At 35.2% G+C, this 21,466-nt stretch overlaps 1 protein-coding gene across 5 annotated transcripts in view; it reads right to left on the bottom strand.

The window, feature by feature from the left end:
• LRP1B (LDL receptor related protein 1B) overlaps nt 1–21,466 on the bottom strand; it is a 2,480,145-nt gene that overhangs the window by 1,571,115 nt on the left and 887,564 nt on the right. The window lies entirely within an intron of this gene.

A 21,466-nucleotide genomic window follows, 5' to 3' on the forward strand; every position in this document is an offset into this window, starting at 1 on the left:
ATTATGAATTCAGGGGGCAGCTGTTTGGGAAAAAAAAAGTGTTATGCTAAAAGCACCAGGTCAAGAAAAATTATTGTGGATAAAGGACCTCATAATAAAGCCAATGACCTTGTATTCAGAGGTGAAAAAAGAGGAATTACCCCAGAAATATTCTGGAAGGTTTTTAGACCCAGGTTGTAGGCCCAGGTGAAACCTTATAAATAAAGGTTCCAAAAAGTATTCTTTCTGTATAAATTAACACATTTATTAAGCCCTTACCATGTGCTAGGTATCATTCCAAGAGCTGAGCAAACAAATAGACAGATAGTCTCTGTCCTCCAGGAGCTAACATTCTGATGGAAAAGAAACACAGGTAGGAAAATTAGGGGCAGGGAGAGGGATTGTTATCTGGGGAGACACAAGAGTCTCCAAATTACCAAACATTTCCAGAAGGAATGCTCTTATTGATTAGATTACTATACCCAGAACAAGATCTAGATGGCAAGAGGCAAAGGTTGCCTGGCCTGGGGCCAACTAGTAGATATAGTAGGTTAAATGGAGTAGTTTGTATTCATTTAATCACTAATCAACTGGGCTGGACACCAGGATGAGACTTCCAAATATCAATGGATTAACTTCACAACAAACTAGGGTCATAGATGGTGGAGTTTTAGAATTTACTGCTCCATAGTGGGGAGAGAAAGAGCAGTGGCGGTAAGCTGATGGCTACCTAACCTGAGTAGGTGGTAGGATGGCTAGAATGGATATCAATTTGAAGTCAACATTGCCAATATAAAGCCAAGTTATGATGATATCATTACTATAACACTGCCACAAAATACATAAATGGGATGATAGTATTAGGATTAACTAAGCCATAGGGCTAATGAGAACCATTTGGGGTCATTGGGATCTTAGCAACTAAGGACAGGGTAAAAGAATAGTGGGTAAGATTTCTTCAAGACCCTACAGAATCTTGGGAAGGGTGCCTGTTGGAATTCTAGGTAGCCTGAGTCAGTTGGTTTTCCAACTGCCAAACTACCCCCCTAATCCCACCCCCCCCCCCGGGAGAAGTCTGGTGTTTCTGTTCCCTGGAACACTGAAAAACCCAGTGGCAGGTGAGGGAGGAGAGCAGGTTAGAGTTTCCGGAATAATTTTGTGGAAGAAATCAATAGAAAAGCGTAAGAGAGAGGCAGTTTTTCCTCAGCGTGGCAGCTGAGAGGACCAAGTCATTTTGAGGACTGCTTAGGCCCAAAAGCCTAGCTAGGCCCTGAAGTGCTGGTGTAAATCTTGAAATCTCTCAGACTTGTGAATGTTAAAAATTTCCCCATCGGGGAATTCTTAATTGGAACAAATTCCCTACTGAGAAACATTCCCCATTTTGATGTGAGAACTCGCCAGGATCAGAAATGGGAGGACCTCTACTCCAACCGTACTTAAGACTGCTTTAGGGGAGAAAACTCCTTGCTATGGGAGGACCCCTACTCTACCCATACTTAAGACTGCTTTAGGAGAGAAAACTTCTTGCTAAACAATGAAAGTTCTTGGACCCATGCTTATAATAAAGCAAGGAGTTCTTTGAGCCATGCCTGTTTTTAGAATTGATACAATGGGATGCTAGGTACCTAAAAGGGTCGGGCAAGTTTTCTCTTGATGAGATTAGTTGACTCAGCTGTGTTTTCTCTCTTTCAGACTTACTGAGGAGATTGGTCGACACAGCAGCATTTTTTCTGATTCAGACTTACTGAGGAGATTCGTTGACTTAGCAGGAATTCAGATGGGCAGTCCTTTGGAAAGCATCTACAGTGATTGGTAGATGTAGGGACTTAGGGGAGGTGACATGGGAGAAAAACCCCTATATAAGAAAAATCAGAATCTCTTGAGGATAGATAGAGATCCTTTTGGAGGATCTCTGATGAGGATCGCTTGGGAAGAATCTCTTGAGAGAGGCTCTGGAGAAGGGAAGCTCTTAGAGGACAATCTCTAAGGAGGTCTCGGCTGGAGCTCCTCTAAGGGGACTCTTTCCCCCTGGAGGCTCTGGAGAGAGGCCTTTTGGAACAGTCTCTGGCTAGAAGGCTTTCTGGTAAAGTTAGCTGAGATGGAGCTGGCCTGGTGTCACTAGAATCCTTGTTTAGGCAGACCTTGCGGTGAGTGTTAAAAGACTGACTGACTGATTCTCTCTCTTAAGACTCAGGTCTAGGCCATATTGGCTTGAGGCCCTTCATAATTATTCCTTTTCTACTCTTTCTCGAATTCTTCATTATATTATTAATTTAAAATCTCTATAAAACCTGGTTGACTTGGGTATTTGAATAATTGGGAATATTTCCCTGGTGACCACCTTATATTTGATTTAAAAACCAAGATACTGTAGTGAAACATATTTTCTGTGGTCAAATTTACTCACCCTCTCTTATATCTATCACAATTTATATCTTCCACCATTTAGCTCACTACAGTTTATGGGCTTCACCATTTAAAATCTCACACTGGCAGTCAACCTTTCTAATGCCATGACCCTGCAATACAGTTCCTCATGTTGTGGTGACCCCAAACCAAAAACTTATTTTGGTGGCTACTTAAAAACTGAATTTTTGCAACAGTTATGATTCAGAATGTAAATACCTGATATGCATTATATATTCTCATTGCTACAAATTAAACATAATTTAAACATAGTGTTTAATCACAAAAACAACATTTAATTATATGTTGAGAAATATTAATCCAGCAGGAGGCAGCCTGAGCCCTGGAGCGGGAGTTAAGTCCTGCCTGGGGAGGGGGTCCACAGACGCTGTCTTCTTTTTCCTGTTGTCTCCCTGCAGCTCGAGCTGAGGTTTCACTTTGCTGGGGTTACTTTATCCACTCCAGGAGTTATCCACTCCAGGACTCGTTCTTAACCCCTCTGAAGCCAGCACCCAGGTGCTCTCTATGGGTCTCTGTTTGAGTCAGGTCTCCAGGCAATAGGGTAAATCCATCGCCCCTCAGAAGGGAAGGGCTGTTGATAGGTAACTAATATTAGTACAATGTGCGAGCAGCAGGGTCCCCGTTCTTTCCAAGATCTTGATGTAAAGTAGTGGCTAAAGCCATCAGAAATATCTATTTTCCGATGGTTTTAGGCGACGCCTGTGTTTTGGTCGTTCGACCCCCACTGGGTCGCGACCCACAGGTTGAGAACCACTGATTTATATGGTGCTTTAAGGCTCACAAAACACTTTACATGTATCATCTCATTTGACCCTTATAACAATCAGGAGAGTTAGGTGCTATAATTATCTCCATTTTACATATGAGTAAACTGAGGCTGAAAGAGGTCAAGTGACTTGCTCAACCTCATAAAACTTGAACCATGATCTTCTAGACTTGGAGTGTAGCACTCTGCGCTGCCTAGCTGTGTTGATGAAGTAAAATATAAATGTTTGACATTGTCAGCTTATATTCTAGTTTGGCAAGGCAGGCTATAAAGAGAAGAAATGAAAAATAATTGGAAGTGAATGTGATCATATGTGCCAAACACTAAAATGACATAAAAACTTTGTCTCAACTTCCTAAATCCAATAAACTTTAATATTTGTTTTCCCCAAATCCACAAATATTTTCATTGAGAGGTCCATCAAGTTTATCATTTTTAGTCTCCTCATTTGTAAAAACTAATGGCCATATTAAGTTTGTGTTATAGTTACTTCAAATGACATTTATCATCATTTATTGCGCTTATTTCTATTCAATATATATTAACTGGGTAGAATATAAGTTCTGAGAAGAAAAAGATTTTAAAATAATCTGTCCTACCAGTTTTTTTTTAGTTAAATAATTATTTAAAACACAAATAAGGACTGTTGGTTCCTTTTACATAATATCTGAAGTTATTTTTTTCCTTTTCTTGATGGAAAGAAATATCTCTAATAGCTAGTGAAACATCACATTAAAAATAATTTTGGCCTAAAACTTCTCCTAATTGAGCTAGTGCTTTGAAAGTACTACTATTAAAGAAGTCATATCAGATCTTTGAAATTTTGAAGAAAGATATAAACAAAGGTGTTTTAAGTCTTGGGAAAACATTCAAATGAGTTAATCCTTCTTTTAAATGAATTGTCTTTGCCACTGGCGACTAACATCTTCTTTTCGATCCTTGTAATTTATTACAGTTGTGATCATAAACCCCAAAGACTGATTTTATAATAGGAATGCTGGCATTCCTTTCACCATAATTACAGGTGGAAACATTGAAAAAAATACTCTTTTGACACTGTGAGATGTCCCAAGAGAGGTGTATGTGATTTGTATGTAAGTACATATGTTATATGTGTGTAAATCTCAGCAAAACCTCAGGGATATCACACAGCAGGCCTCCTCTGTCTAATGATAGCACAATTTGTGGTCATTAGAGCACCCACAACCTGCATATAAAATTAGACATCAATGTCAACATTTTCTCCGGGGTCTTTAGGATCACTGATAATTAGTGCAGGAGTTATGGATCAAAGTCTAGCTTTGCTGCATAAGTTTTGATATCTTGAGGATGAAAACTTTTCTGGGATTCTATGATCATCTATAACTGAGATAATAAAAATTCAGGTATAAATGAATAAATCTTACTATTCCCAGACAGAGTCAAAAATGCAAATGCACATGCACAGAAGGCAAAACTGAGTTTAAAATAATAAATCAAGTTGAGGTTTCTTGTGTTATGACCTTTGTTTCTTCATTATCTTCCCCTTTGGTAAAGTTACTTTACTTGTTCTTTTGAAAGTCTGTTAATTTATTAATTTTTTCTCATGCATAGCCAAAGTGACTTGAGAATCATCTCACAATTTGTTTGTTTGCCTCGTTGGCAAAGTTGTGCCAGAGTAAGGGTTGAAGAAGAAATCAGGAAAACTGAGTAAAACTTGTCCTTACTATAACTGGTGTATGAGTTGAGCACTGATATGCTTCTAAAACAGTTTCTTCCTCTATAAAATAAAGGAGTTGTCTTAGTAATTAACTCTTATTTTGACAATGATCTTTTTGCCAATCTTATGGGTGTATATATATATATATATCCAGCATTCAGGTGAACTTAGAACAAATCAGAAGGCTCCTTATGTCCACTCTTCTTAGTTTTGAGTGTCTTCTAGCTGCCCCTTTGAACTTAATTAAACCATTAAGAGATAAAGAGATAATTCAACAGCTTATAACAGTAAAGGAAAGTTTGCCACTGCCATCACTGTTGCTTTTGGAACACAGAATCCTTTGGAGCTTTAGCACGGGAACTCTTTGATGTATCTGTCCTATATCCATCTCCTCTCTTTATTCCCAGCTCAAAGTCTATGGCAACAGTTCCTGGGGATAGTGTGAAAAAACATATATGTCTATGAATGAAATGTTATGATGGTTTTAATATAATAATTTAACCAAACTTACATCAATAATTAATGTTTATTTGACATTTCTTCCAAGAGGAACATTTATGGTATAATGAGTTTCCATTTTTGAAAAGTCATAGATTTTTTAGTTAAACTTCAAATTATTGATAGATGAGTAATCACCCAAATAAATCAGTACCATCTATGTGCCAAATAAAAGAGTACAAAAAGAACAAATGGAGATAAAGTAGAAGATAAAATATGGTTCTTGCCTTGAAGAAACTTACATGACAAATGCACAGATAGGCCTAAGAAAAAATGGAGAACTAGTATAAATGCAATGCTATTCATTACTGTCAGGTAGTATTACCTCATCTGCTTAAAAAACTAATTACAATTACTACAACTATACATAATCCTATAGAGCAACAATAATTCTTGTGTTTGATTAAGATGTGATGAATTTCAAAGCATTTCTGGGGAAGTAGCTATTTGTTCCCTTATAAAGGTTGATAAAAATATGTTGTCTTTAGATATAATATTTTAATGAGATGCGATGTATCTTAATAATAGAGAACTGTCCTCAAAGTTAGCAAAATCTGAGTTCAGGTTTCACATTATATATTCTTGGGAGTATGACTCTGGGCAGGTCATATTCATTGTCTGTTTTAGAGTGTCTAAGACTAAGTTGGAAAGAAGACAAAAATAATTTTCTGAAAAATAATAGTTCCTTAAACAAATAAATTTCACCATTGACCCAGAAACAATGAAACCACTTATTTAAATTTCAAACATGAAACTAAACTCATATCACTTTTTGATGCTTTCTAATAGGTTAGTTGGGTTTCCAAGAAAAATTTAGGCTCTATCAACGTGATATGCAACAAATGACTAAAATAAAATAAAAACCAAATGTCAGAGGAATGACCTGACCACATAATGCCATAATTCAAAGAAACCTGCTTTGATTGATTTTTAAAATGGAGTTACTTTTATGATCTTATAATAAAAACAAGAATAAGAAAGTATCTACAGTTTATAGATATTGATAGGTTTTCAATTTATTTCACACAAATTATCTGATTTCTAATGTAAATGATCCTCTTTCCAAATAGACTATTGGTCACTTGCTGGCAGTTGGTTACCTTCTATCTATCTGAACACCACAGATTGCCTAATAGATATTCATAAACTGTATTTATGAAAATACTGCTTTCTTTCTTTCTTTTTCTTTTTTCTTTCTTTTTTTTGGGTGGAAAATGACCTCTTGTTTTGGTGTTACATATTTACAGGCTTAGTAGAATGCTAGAGTGGGTATAATAGGCAGCAAATTAGTCAAGTTTTTTTTTAATTCACTTCTTTGCTCTAGTTAGGTAACTTCCCCAAGAGTGAATAATTAGTAGCTTATTACTCTGCATAGCACAGCATTACATTTGCATCTAATTCATTTTGCTCTATTTTACTAAAACACTAATTGTATTCTCCCATCAAATCACAGATGATACACACACATACACACTTAAAGTTTTAAATACTGAAATTAGAGATCCAGAAAAAAGTCAAAGTTGACAAATTAGAGATGCAATGACTGCCTTTCTCCAAGGTCAGTAGAAAAAAAATCAAATGTGTCATTATCATTAAATGAGATGTTAACCAATAATTGCACATGTGTGCAGACACGCTATTCAGGCTTTCTCCTAGCAGGTGTCTAATTCTATCAAGCTACTAATGAAAGAGAAAACAAGTAAATCCAGTTGACAACATTTATGTATTAAAATATTGGAATGTCAGAATGTCAGCTGTTACTGGATTGCAGTGTTTTTTTGTGTCTGGTCATATTTCTTTCCCATTAGATTTCTCCATGTTAAAAATAAATGATGCTAACAACATATGATGACTTCATGAATTGATGCCAGTTCCACCTTGAAACCAGCTTGATGGAGAGGGTAAAGAATCAGCACAGTATATTACAATGAATATTAATTAGTCTTGTAATCTGGAATTTTAGGTTTCATTACTGTATCTGGTAGTTACTAGCAATTTAATCTTAAGCAAACTTTGTGAGTCTCACTTTCCTAATCCATAGAAGAGTAAAACCATACTGCCTAATTTAAAGAATTGTTTTTAAATGAGTCGTGCTTAATATTTGCCTAATTCTCATTCCCTTTCTATTCTCTAAATGTGAATGATTCTCTAAGCTCTTTCTGGGGACATTTCCTTTTTCTTTTTACCCTCTCTCAATGAATTAATTGATTACCTTCTCTATGTATATGACTTATAAAACTACACATCCAGCCCTCATGTCTCTCCTCAGTTCCAGTACTCTATCTTTAATTGTCTCCTAGACAGGTTTACTTGGATAGTCTAAAGACATAATAGGCAATTTTCATATTAAAAAATCAAAATTTTCAATAAGCACATGAAAAAGTGTTCTAAATCTCCTAATCATAGAAATGCAAATCAAAACACCTCTGAGGTACCACCGCACACCTAAGGTATTGGCTAAAAGCAAAGGAAAGTATTAAATGTTGGAGGGGATATGGCAAAATTGGGACATTAATACATTGCTGGTGAAGCTGTGAATTGATCCAACCATTTTGGATGCCAATTTGAAACTATGCCCAAAGAGTGCTAAAAGACTGTCTGCCCTTTGATCCAGTCATAGCATTGCTGGGTTTGTGCAAAAGAGATAATAAGGAAAACAAAACTTGTACAAAAATATTCATAGTTGTGCTCTTTGTGGTGGCAAAAAATTGGAAAATGAGGGGGATGCCCTTCAATTGAGGAATGGCTGAACAAATTGTGGTACATGTTTATAATGGAATAGTATTGTGCTCAATGTTATAATAAACTGGAGGAATTCCATGTGAACTGGAACAACCTCCAGGAATTGATGCAGAGTAAAAGGAGAAGAACCAGGACATGGTATACTGTGGTACAATCAAATGTAATGAACTTCTCTAACTAGTAGCAATACAATGATCCAGGACAATTCTGAGAGACTTCAGAGGAAGAATTGTGGGAATAGAAACACAGAATAAAACGGTTTCTTGATCACATGGGTTGATTGGGATATGATTGGGGATATAGACTCTAAATGATCACTCTAGTGCAAATATCAATAATATGGAAATAGTTCTTGATCAATGACACATGTAAAACCCAGTGGAATTATGCATCGGCTATGGGAGGGATTTGGGGGAGGGGAGATAAAGAACAATAATCTTGTAACCATGGAAAATATTTTAAATTAATTAAATAAATTTTTCCCAAAAAAATGAAGATATTTAAAACTCAGCATATCCAAAACTGAATGACAAATCTTTTTCATTAAATGTACCCATCCTCCTGATGTCCCTATTTTTATCAAGGACAATCAATACCTGTCTTTCCAGATTTACAGTCTTGGAGTTGTCATCAACCCTTTCCTCTCCCTCATCCTTCTGATTTAATTAGTTGTCAAGTCCTATTGCTTCTACTTCCACAAAATCTTGCATAACCATCTCCTCTATACTTCACCACTACACTTAATCATGATATTCCAGTATCCTGTTAAGGCACTATACAGGCCAGGTTTCTTTTTCTCCTTGCTTATTACTGTTTCTGTACCCTAGTTTCTATTATCCCCCTGTCTGAACACCTTTCTCATTTTCTTTATAAATATATATATGTAAATATTTACATATATATAATAAATAGCCATCACAATATTTTTAGCATTTCCTTTGAATTCTTATAGCATCCATTATTTGAAATAACCAAATTTGAATCTGAGTATATTTTACTTTGCATTGTACTGTTTCATATAAGCCATTTTTGTTGCTTTTATACACTGGCCACTTTATTTTGAAAGCAGGAGGCTTATATTACCTTTATACTCCTCCAAGAAACTTCTCATATAGTGCTCTGTTAAATAACACCAGATCTCCCAATAGAGCTCTAAACAGTGTGGGCATTTGATAAATTTTTGTTGATGAATTAATTATTTCAATCTAATATTATTTTACCATCTTCAAACACATACATTTCAAGCACCTATGATATATCAGGCACTGTGTTAGATAGAGGAGATAACAAAGTGACAATATAAAGCACCATTTCTATGAATCAGTTATAGAGAAAAGACATGTGCATAAAAAAAGGATAATAACTTTATCAGGCTATAACTAAGAAGGATAAATAAAGTAGTACAGATTTTTTTTTTTAATTTTAGAGTAAAAACCAGTCATTGAGAGCTGGGCAAATGGTCAAGGCTTTATAGAGTATGTGAGACCTGCATTGAGCCTTGGTGGAAGTATAGGTTTGTTGAAATTTGAGAGAAGTGGATTGTTCTGGGTAGCAGGAAAAATTCCAGAAAAGAGAAAAACAAAAATAATATGTCCACTTGAGGGGTGTATACTGTGATCACAGGATAGACTTCTTTGTCTGGAAATAAGGAATTACATAGGAGTGTTGAGGAAATACTTAATTCAATGACAATATTATATATACATATATATATGTGTGTGTATAGTTCTCAAATCAATTGAGGAACACATAAAATATACAGAAATAAGTATTACAAACAGTAGTATGTGACAGGGGCAAAAAAAGACCCAGACAAATTTCTTTAGGAAGATTTGAAAAGGGAAATAGCTTTTTCTCTTGGGGGAGAAATGATGAATCCAGGGAGTTTACATGGAGGAAGGTGACCTGACCTGAGGTTTGAAGGAAATAGGATTTCATTGCCTTGAGAAGATTTGAGAGAGTATTTCAGATGAAAGAGATTGCCAAGAGAAATGCCCAGAAGCAATGAGATGATAAGATGAAATCAGAGAACAACTAAGTAGCCCAGTTCAGCTGGAATATAGAGTACAAAAGGAAGAATTATATAAGATAATACTAGAAATGAAGCTAGGACCCAAATTGTGAAGGGCCTTAAAAGAAAGACCAAATAATTTCTCTTTTATCCTATTCTCAAGAAGAAACTCAATCCCTGCACTCCCTTATCTTCCCCCCCTCCCACTGGCAAACAATGGTATTTGACCAGATAAGTGTCAGAGTTTAAATTACTTATGTATGCCATAAGTATTCTGGCAGCCAAATGAAAGATGTGCTAGAGAAGGGAAAGAGAAGTCAGAGAAAGAAAAGTAAAAATTATTAAAATAATCCAAGGAAGAGATGATAAGGACATGTACTAGTGTTGAAGCAGCATGAGTAAAGTGAATTGGCATATGGAGAGATATGGATGTAAAGGCATCTTCCATGATGGAAAATGACTATGCAGTACACTGTTATCTCCAGGCTCCACTATGCCAGTGACAATATAGTTGGGAAACCATTCAAAAGTATTTGAATGAGACCCTCTTCCTCTCTAGAAAAGACTAGTCATTCTATATCACTCATCAATTCTATTTTATGTGACAGCATCATGGGTTCCTACATCCTACGAGAAGTGAAGAGAATTCACAATTCTGTGATCCTTAGATTAGGGAGGCTTCCTCTTACTGGATCATGAATACTCTATTTTTCTTCTTGTCATTTTGGTCATGGACATATCCTGGCTCCTGCAGAGACTCAATTTTCTCCTCTTCTCTTTGGTGATTATAATCCAGATATATATATATATATATATATATATTTTTTTTTTACCTTCTCTTTCCTTGACTGTCCTCTCATGCCCCAGTCATTTGGAGTTTAACCTCATGTTTTCTTTTGGGATTACCTTATGCTTATTCTTTCTGACATAATATAATGTCAGATAAAAGGTCTCATAATTTCATTGGTCTTCTTGCTTCTTCTGTAAAACCCTCTAAAATCTGCCTAAAAGGAGCTTCAATGGTTGGAAGTGATTGATGTACTTATGAAAGCAGAAGCTATAGGAATAATGAGATAATCAAGTAAGATATAAAAATAGAAAATCAACCCACCTATCAATAAGCAGTTACTAAGTACTTACAATAGGCACTGTGCTAAGTGCTGGGTATACAGGTGCAAAGAATGCTACCATACCCACTCAAAAGAAACATATATCCAAAGACGTAAAAATACATACAACATAAATAAAATGTAAATAATAACAAATGTCTACAAAATAGCTAAATGCACTTTGGTTTTAAAGTGAGTACAAATGACTAGGAGAATCAGGAAAGATTTCATGCAAAGGTGGTGCCTGAGTTACATCTTAAAGGAAGAGAGAGAATACATTCTAGGCATGTGGAGTGGTAAGTAAAAGTCATGGAAATGGAAAATGGAGTATCATGTGTGAGCAAAAATATCTCAAGGCTTTATTCACCTATGTAATATCTACTATTGTTATATGAGATAATATAATTATATTATTATAGGAAAGATAGGATAAAGAATTAGCCTTAAAGTCATATAACCCACTGTGTGACCCTGAAAAGCCTGGAAATAAAAGAAGTGGAAAAACCACTTCTGGGCAATGTTTGAGGTAACTAAAATCATTAACTTTAAAGAAGATGCTGACAAGCAATGTTAGAGGGCATTTTCTTACCTTGAATTTTCTTATACTAATGAAATAAATGATGGATGGATACAATTTTACTCTTACCCTTAATATAAAACTACAGAGAAAAAAATTAAAATGATATTTTCATTAGAGGGGGAAAAACTTTTCATTAATAATTAATTCACTGATTAGAGAAATTTTTCTGTAAAAAATATTTTTTCTTGGATTCTTTTGTTGGCAGAACTTTTATTCTCTATCTGTCAAAGGAATTCCAAAAAAAGAAATAAGAGCTCTACGTGTGATTCTCCTTTTTCTCCTTACATTCTTACAGAAACAATGTGGAAGTTTAGCTCCTTTGGTTAATATGTAAAAATAAGGGCCTAAGTCCTGTTGCTGTTCCCATGCAAATGCAAAGAAATGCTCATTCAATCACAGGAAGCTTTTCTTTTTACCCTCCTCCTGTCCAGGCATTCTGCAAAGCATGCAATTGGTAAGTGTTTGAGCAAAAACAATTGTGGCTAAATTAGTGAAACACATTAACAATAGTGAAACAAAGAAATCACAAAGCTAATGTTCAATATTTGACAGTAGAGAGGACAACAAATCCCTAACCCCTAAAGGACTAGAAGAAATAGAGACTTTCACTTTAGAGAAAGTGTTTCATTAGACACTCCTTTTGGAAAGCCATCAATTACCTCTCAAACCAAAGATGATTTCCTAGTATCCTGAGCCCTCTTCATTTTATGTATGAATGATTATTAATATTTTTGCTCCTTACTAACATTAAAACCCTGTTTTTCGATTCAAGTTCCTTATCAGATGAACATGCTCCTGATATTGTTTTTCAAATTTTCTCATTGCTTTTTTTGTTGTTGTTGTTGTTAACAACCAGAGATTGAGCAGAATGCTTTGAAGGCAAAATGACATATTAATAAAATCCAACTCCACCCACTATATTCAATCAATCAACAAACATTTTTAAGCACACAAGCATCATTCTAGTCCTTGAGGATATAAAAGGTCAAAACAAAACAGATTTTGTCTTCAAGAAGCTTAAATTATGTAAGGCAGAAATGCACACACATATATACAAATAATATACAAGATAAATTCAAAGTTGGGGGGCATCTGGGTGGCTCAACAGGCCTGGAGATGGGAGGTCCTAGAATCAAATCTGGCCTCAGACACTTCCCAGCTGTGTGACCCTGGGCAAGTCACCTAACCCCCATTGTCTAGCCCTTACCACTCTTCTGCCTTGGAACCAATACACAGTATTTGTTCTAAGATGGAAGATAAAGATTAAAAAAACAAATAGATAGATAGATAGATAGATAGATAGATAGATAGATAGATAGATAGACAGACAGACAGACAGACAGATAGACAGATAGATAGATAGATAGATAGATAGATAGATAGATAGATAGATAGATAGATAGATAGGTAGATAGGTAGGAAGGTAGGTAGATAGATAGAAAGTAATTTGATATGGGATACTAGTAGCTGAGGAGGAATTAAACAAAGGCCTCATTTAATTGGTGGTATTTGAGATGAGATTTGAAGACAACTTGGAATGTTGTGTGGTAGTGATAAGGAAGAAATATATTCCATACTACAAGAAGGGTTGTAGATGAAAGATGGGATGTCCTATGTGAGGAAAAGCATGAAGGTCAGTTTGGCTGGATTGTTGAGGATTTGAAGGAGAGTAATTTGTAAGAGGTAGTTTGAACAGGCTTTAAATTCCAAATAAAGGAGTTTGCAAGTCATTTTACTCTCCCATAGCTGTTTCTTCCTCTATAAAATGGGGATACTGCCCCCATCAAATCTACCTATATGATGTCATCATTGTATGAGATAATGTATGTAAAAACACTTTTTTAAATTTGCAAAGTGTTACATAAATGTCAGCAATTGTTGATATTTAACACCAGGGTAAACACTTATGAAAAAGTTAATCATGTACACAGAATAGCAATATATCTTGGAGAACACAAGCATCCAGCTTTCTGATCACTAAATGTCTTTCAGTGTTTGGTTTGCCAGAGTACTGAAAACTTCATGTCTATCCATCACAAGACATGATGATCTTTTGGAGATCTGTGGTGAACAGATGGTCAGTGTCTACAGCCAGCATATCTGCCAGTTACATTGCCTTCTCTTCTGTTATAATACATGCATCATCAGCTCTCACTGAACAGTTATCTCAGAGACTGGAAATCATTTTTCGTGCCACCAACACTGCTCTCTTTTATTTTCTGACAACAAAGACTACCATGAGTTTTTTTGAAATATGTCTTCCTTGAGCTAAGTATCAACTTGGCAATGTCATTGGTGTTAGAGCTACTATTCATAGCTCGCAATGAATTTCTTCGTCACATTCTCCCACAATGATAAAAAAAAATACCTGGCACTAATATATGTTATACTGTCTGCAGAGTTATTTTTCTGTACTCATTGCCTTGTTGGAGGACTTCCCAGTGGGGCTGGGCTCAGTTGTATTTTTGTCAATATGATCATCCTTTGCTAATCTAAGGCCTTGCCTTGTGTTGTCCAATAACCTTCAAAGGTTTTGCTAGAGCTTGCAATCTTCTAAGCTGAGTATCTTGTACATCTATATTATATATGAGGTATATTTATTTGGATGTGTCTTTCCTTGGTTAGCTACATATTGTTGCCATAAATAAACAGGTCATTCTCTTTATCCTGCCTTTCTACTTGACACAATCATTGTCTCACAGCTTAAATAGGCATCATCCAATTATCATTTTAAGAGTTTTTTTTAATTGACCTGGAAAATTAATTTCCTTGCCACAAAGTGGTGGGCAGCTGTAGATAATAAATCACCAATTTGAAATGCTCCTTCCTCACTCTGCTGCATGTTTCACTCTGTCTTGGGCTATGTCTATGCCAGATTGAATCACAATCAAAGGTCCTGATTTGATCTGGTCTGCATGCCAGATGGGGCTGTCCTAACATAGATTAGCACAAAGCATGACTTCTGTTTTGGACTTGAAGTTATGATTGTAACCAGTATGTTCTGGCTAATCAAAGTTCTTATTTGCATGAGAATGGTTCTACATATTTGGGAGCAGGCAGACCAAATTAATATAAGAGAAAAAGACCCCTGAACTAGATTTGGGAAAGAAGGCCTAAAAGACCTTTTTTTTTTCTTTCCATCTGTCCAAAAGGAATTAGAGATGATATTAAATGATAAGGCAGAGGGATAAAATGTGAATCCTTGTTAGCTAAAAGGGTTTTGACTGTTTTTATTTTATTTTTTTCTGAGAGTGAATCATTCGGAGGACTGACAGTAGAAAGAACAACTCAAAGAGGCAGAAATGAGCATCTCAAAATGGATTTGGAAATTGGGGTGAAACAAAGGATGTAATCATACACACTATTTTACTCTTGCCAAATGTTTTCTTTACTATGACACAGAAGGTTTTAGTGTACAGAGAAATACATTTCTAAAACTAGGTCACGCAAAATTCTCACAATATAGATAGAACTTCAAGGGAGTAGGGTTTCTTAAGTGTGGCCTAACAGCAATCAGTTGCATTATGGTAAATTTTAGTTTGCTTTGGATTTAAGGTCTGACTTAGAGTTCTGCTGCAGTTACTTTAGATTTATGGTTAGCATTATGGATGTGTCTTTTTTCCCCTCTTTTTTTTCTTGTAAACACTTCTGCATGTTCCTTTTCTACTTAGTCTGATACATAGGGAGCATATAATGTTTGTTGACTTAAAGTGAACTGTTCTAAGAATCCAAACTTACATTCTAATTGAAGAGAAAACCTGTAAACCATTATGTATATATAAAGTACATACAGAGCAACAGGAAGAGGAGAAGGCATGAGAGTATTAATAGCCTGGGGAAACTGGAAAGTCTTCCTGGATTGTGGGATTGAACTGGACTTTTGAAGAAAGTCTGGGAACCTAAGAAGCAGAAGTGAGGGGGCTAAAGCATTCCAGATATATGGGACAGAGAAGGCATGGAGGTAAGAAATGGAGTGCCATGGTTCAAGGAATTATAAGGAGGACCATCTAAGAAAATAAAGTGCATAGAGGGGACAAAAATAAGAAGACTGGAAGAGGAGGAGACAAATTACGAAGACCTTAAATGCCAAACATGAGAATTAAAGGTAATAGGAACTTTGGAACTCATTGAGCATGACATGGTCAGCCTTGTATTTGAGAAAAATCACCATACCTCCTGAGTAGAAGATAGATTGGAGTTGGGTGATACTTGAAGCAGGGAGACTAGGTTACTATTCAGATGGGCTCAATGAGATTAAGGGTTTAAGGGCTTAAATTATGGATATGATCCTGTTAGTGAAAGAAGAGGACATATATGATATGCAATGATGTTAACTTTTAGAATTGAGGATGGGACTTGGTATATTGGGGTGAGATGCATAGCAAATAAGTAATGGTGGTTTCCACATGGGATATAGTAAGGAAATGAGTTCTTTTATGCCTAGTTTCCTAAACTGAAGTGGTATGAATTGCTTGACTCTTGAGTACTGCATAATTTTCTTAAAGTGGTGAGTTCAAGAGCCACTACTCATCTCCTCATTGTCTTGTGTCACTCTTTGGATAAACTTTGGAGTTAAAGTACATTGGCTGAGTTTCTTAGTAAATATCAGGCTGGATGCTGGAAATGGCTGATGCAGATCATCCTAGTTTCTTGGCGGTGTTATTAGATTGGATTGTTAAAATTGGTTCAAGATAGAACATTCATTCTAAAACTCTTGGTATTATTTAAGAGGTCCACTCTTTTTTTTTAAAAAGTAGACAATATAAAACATTATAACTCTTTTTCCTTTTAAGTAATTAGCACTTCTGAGTTTTGCAGAAGTACTCTCCTGGGAGCATGCAATCCCAAATGCTTTTAGAAGTGTGAAATTTGTGACCAATTCACCTATGCTAGGCTGAATTTTAGATGAGTACTGAAATTGGCTTCTCTCTTCCTGAGCAACTTTATTCATCTATAATGGAGTTCTGGTTTTTAGCTAATGTTAAAGACAATTGGTCTGAGATTTGTGGAGCATTGGGATTAACTGAAACTTACTCCAGTGAACATACATGGCTCAGTTACACTTTGAACTTTATAGCTTTCTGGAAGTGTTCTATATTAGAATACTTACTTCAAATTATTTTAATGATCTAATTTCCTCCAGAAATATTCTTTGTGTCTTGAACTCTAAAGAGTTTACATTATAAATAGTAAATTTGAAGTCATGCATTATTTCAATGACAGCCTTTCTCTCTCTCTCTCACACTTGACCACATTTAACCCTAAGGTGTCTCTGCCAGATGGGCCATTGAATATATCTGCTAGCTGTTAACTGTTGGAATCATAATGATCAAACCCTATGTAGGTCTTCCCCAAGCTGTATTCCCAGCAGCCAAACCTTAAGCCCTATTCTCTACATCCTGTAAAAATGCAAGTAGAGGCTCCCCCTTTTTTTAACCTTCCCAGACTTGGTTTTCCAAGGTCCTGTGTATTTTATGCTTATTTCAGCATATAATATTGATGACTTCATGGTTATCCAAACTTTTAGGTTCCGAGAAATGAGAAGAATGGAAAACAAGACCAGGGCAAATTCTACTAGATAAATCAATGATAGAATAATATACATAAAACACTACTGACTCCATCCTTTATCACGTGAAGATGCAATAAATAAACTGAAAATAAAATGGACAGTTACTTTTTATATTAATGGTATCCATCATTTATTACTTTGAAGGTAAAGTAATCCCACACAAAAACTCATCTGGCACTAATGAATCCTGGTTTTGTGAGATTCAATTATGTAAATGAATATAGCCAGAGGAGTCTAAGGATGCATTTTCCTAGTATTGATACCTCTTGTATAATGCTGGTAGGCCTAAAGTTTAACTGTTCACAGTTCTAGTTATAAATGGTTGCTGAAATTCTTAAGAAGCCTCACAATTATGATTTTTCACCTTCCCTATCCTGAAGGTTTCCTGTGCTCCTTGTTCAATGAACTTTGTGGCTAATATTTAGCTCTTTGGTTAGGTCAAGCCTTTTCTCTGAAAACTATGTCAACCCTGATATATAGAACCTCTATGCTTTCTAGGGTCACTAAACTGCATGCTGCCCTATGGAAGGGTCAGAGGAAGGAAAGGCTCAAGTGATGAATCACTGTTCATTTGTCCATATCCTCACTGTGCTTGGTTCTAAGTATTAAAAAAAAAAGTGGGTCGATCCTAGTGTTGTTCACCTGGAATCTACTCCAAATTTACATGGCAATCAGTATTTCTTGAGCATTTACAGTTCTTTGGTTAGCTACAAACTAGTGAGACTCATAGGGTTCCCTTTAATAGAGTCAAGCAGACTTTAAATTTTTTTTTTTATTTCTATATATACCTCAAGACACTTTACAGAACTTATGGTGATTCTCAAAATAATAGTACCATAAAAAAGGTAAATGGGGGGGTGGAATGAGTAGGCAGAATATTTTTAGCATTGCACTTATATGAATTTCATATGTTGACTTTGAGTTGGCATTTTGTTCATTTCTTACAAGGGAGTATCTCTCATTTTCCTTAAAAATTGAGATTTCAGAATAGAAATTTGATAATAAGACAGCATTGATCTTCTGGTGGAAAAATATTTGCTTGGTTGTCATCAAAATGGTATAATGTTGAATGTGTAATAGCATGGTCTGAAACAGAAATGAATAAATTGTCAGTCACTATAGCTATATTAATATTGCCACAAGGAGCTTTTTAAGGTTAGCTTTATTATTCTTATAAGAATTTCCTTTAGGATAAGCAAGTTGGAAGTCTTCTGAATTTAATGAACTGTTAATTATTAAGTTAATAGAAACTTTGTAAAAATTAAAATAGTTTTTCTCATTCTTATTTTGACATAATCTAATTAGCATCCAAGATTCTTTCCAAGATCATAAAGTCTTCATTTTTTGTTATTAAAAAATTTACCACTAAAAAAACCTTACATATCAAAACAAGGAAACATCTATGTTCTATCAGTAGTGCTGAGTCTTAAATCAAATTTAAATAATTAGCAAAATCTTCATGTAATGAGCAAACCATTATATCCAACTATCATATTCTCCGTTTCTCATATTCTCCAAATTTTCCAATCAGTACTCCTATAGTATACTTCTGTCATCCTTTTTTATGTCCTCCTCTGGACACACTATATCTTGTTAATGTTCTTCTTAAAAATGTGATGCTTAGGCAATGCAGTGATCCTGAACAACTAGGAGGAATCTATTAGAAAAACCACTACCCACACCAAGAGGAAACACAGTGGGAGTAAAAACACTGATGCAAAACAACTGCTTGAATACATGGGTCGAAGGGATATGGTTGGGGATATAGACTCTAAATGAACATTGTAGTGCAAACACTAACAACATGGAAATAGGTTCTGATCAAGGACACATGTAATACCCAAAGGAATTGCACGTCAGCTACAGGAAGGGGTGGGGGGGAGGGAAGGGAGGGAAAGAATATGATTCTTGAAGGAATAATGTTCTAAATTGACTAAATAAACTTATTCAAATGAAAAAAATGTGATGCTTAGAGAAGAGCAGACCATTCCATGCATAATCTTTCTAGGGAAGTATACAGCTGAAGTATTACTTTACTCTAGATAATATAACTTCTTTCATATAACCTGAGAATGCATTTGCTTGTTGAATTATATTCAACCTGAAATCCACTAAAACCCCAAAATGATTTCCTAATGAAATATTGTATCATTGTTTCCCACATTCTATACATAAGAAATTTATTTTTTGAATCTAAGTTTAGGCCTTTTCAATTTTTTTTATATGTCACCTTAAGAAATCAACCTGCCCTCATATACCAAATGTCCTTTGGCATCTTGATTCTTTTATCCCATGTTCTAGCTATCCCTTCTGATTTTGAGAGTCTATTATACTTGCTAATAATAGTTAACCTTTACATAATACTTTAAAGTTTACAAAGTGTTTATAAATGTTATGCTATTTTATCCTCACGATAAACCTGGGAGGCTCAAATTTTCATTATTATTCCCATTTTAGAGATTAGGAAAATGATGCACACAGAGATTAAGTGATTTTCTTACGGTCACACAGTTAGTAAGTGTCTGAGGTTACTTTTGAACTCAGGTTTTCCTGATCTAATTACATTACTATCCACTGTGTCATCTTGTTGCTCTTCATAGATAATAATTACAACTTAGTCTTTCACTAATTATTTTTTCATCAAAAGTTAAACAACATAAGATCAAGAATATAATTTTAAAGACCTCTCTTTTAAGTCTTAGAGAAATGTCTTAATCAAGTCATGAAATTTTTAGGAAAAATGATTATATTTAAATATGTTGAATAAACATGTCTAACAATATATCATATAGGCCCAGTCTATCACCAAAAAAACTGTGTGAATGTTTATCATCCTTATAGATATAACCCTGAATAAATAAAGGCTGTGTCATTTTATTTCAAACTGCCTTTTACATTTTTGAATTTTTTCAATATTAATTTTATTTTACTGATTAAGAATATTTTTCCATGGTTACATGATTCATGTTCTTTTGCTCCATTCCTCCCAACCCTCTCCCATAGCCAATGCACAGTTCCACTGGGTTTTACATATGTCATTGATCAAGGCCTATTTCCATATTATTAACATTTGCACCAAGGTGATCATTTAGAGTCTACATCCCCAATCATATCCCCTTCGACCCCCGTGATCAAGCAGTTGTTTGTCTTCTGTGTTTCTGCTCCCACAGTTCTTTCTCTGGGTGTGGACAGAGTTCTTTCTCATAAGTCCCTTGTAAACCATTTTTGAATGAAGAAACTTATGAAAAAAAATCTACACGCTATTGTCTGAGTTCCAGCTTTGTTCAACTCAGAGACACTCATGGAAAGAAGCTTGGAATTTTCTCAAAGTTTCCCTATACTTCACAAAGAAATGAGGTTATATAAGGCAAAAGGGCATAGTTAATCATTCTAGGCAAGAGCCAGAGCAAAGTCATGAAGTTAACAAGTTGAACATCCTATGTGAGGAACAGATAGAAAGTCAGTTTGGTTTGGTCATAGAGGTTGGGAAGGGAAGTATTGTACAACAAGGCTAAAAACATTGATTTGGACTAAGTTGCAAAGGCCTTTAAAAGGCAAACAGAGGAATTTACATTTTATGTTATAAGCAATAAGTAGTCATAAAAATTTATTGAGTAAGGGAACAAAATGGTCACATTTGAACTTATGAAAATTACTTAGGTGTGGAGGATAGATTTAAATAGAGAGAGATGGAAGTAGAAAACAATGAAGAGGTAACCATTGTAATACTTTAGGTCATGATTAATGGAGGACTTAACACAGGTAGTAGCTAGATATGTAGAGAGAAGGGATCATATGAGGGAGATATGGTTGAGGTAGAAATGTCACATTTTAGCAACCATAGAAATATTAAGAGAAGGAAAGTAAATAATCAAAACAATGCCAAAGTTACAAACCTAAGAAACTGGAAGAACTATGCCTTTGACAGAAAAGAAAAGAAGGGAATGATTATAGTAAAGATAATGTTTTGGATATGTTTAGTTTGAAATGTTGACATCAAATGCTCTTTGAAATATCCCAAAGGCAGATGGTGATGTAGAACTGAAACTCAGAAAAGAGAGCTTCAGGCTGTATGTGTAAAAC

Source organism: Monodelphis domestica, chromosome 4, assembly GCF_027887165.1.
Source record: "Monodelphis domestica isolate mMonDom1 chromosome 4, mMonDom1.pri, whole genome shotgun sequence".
In the NCBI taxonomy this organism is placed as follows: Eukaryota; Metazoa; Chordata; class Mammalia; order Didelphimorphia; family Didelphidae; genus Monodelphis; species Monodelphis domestica.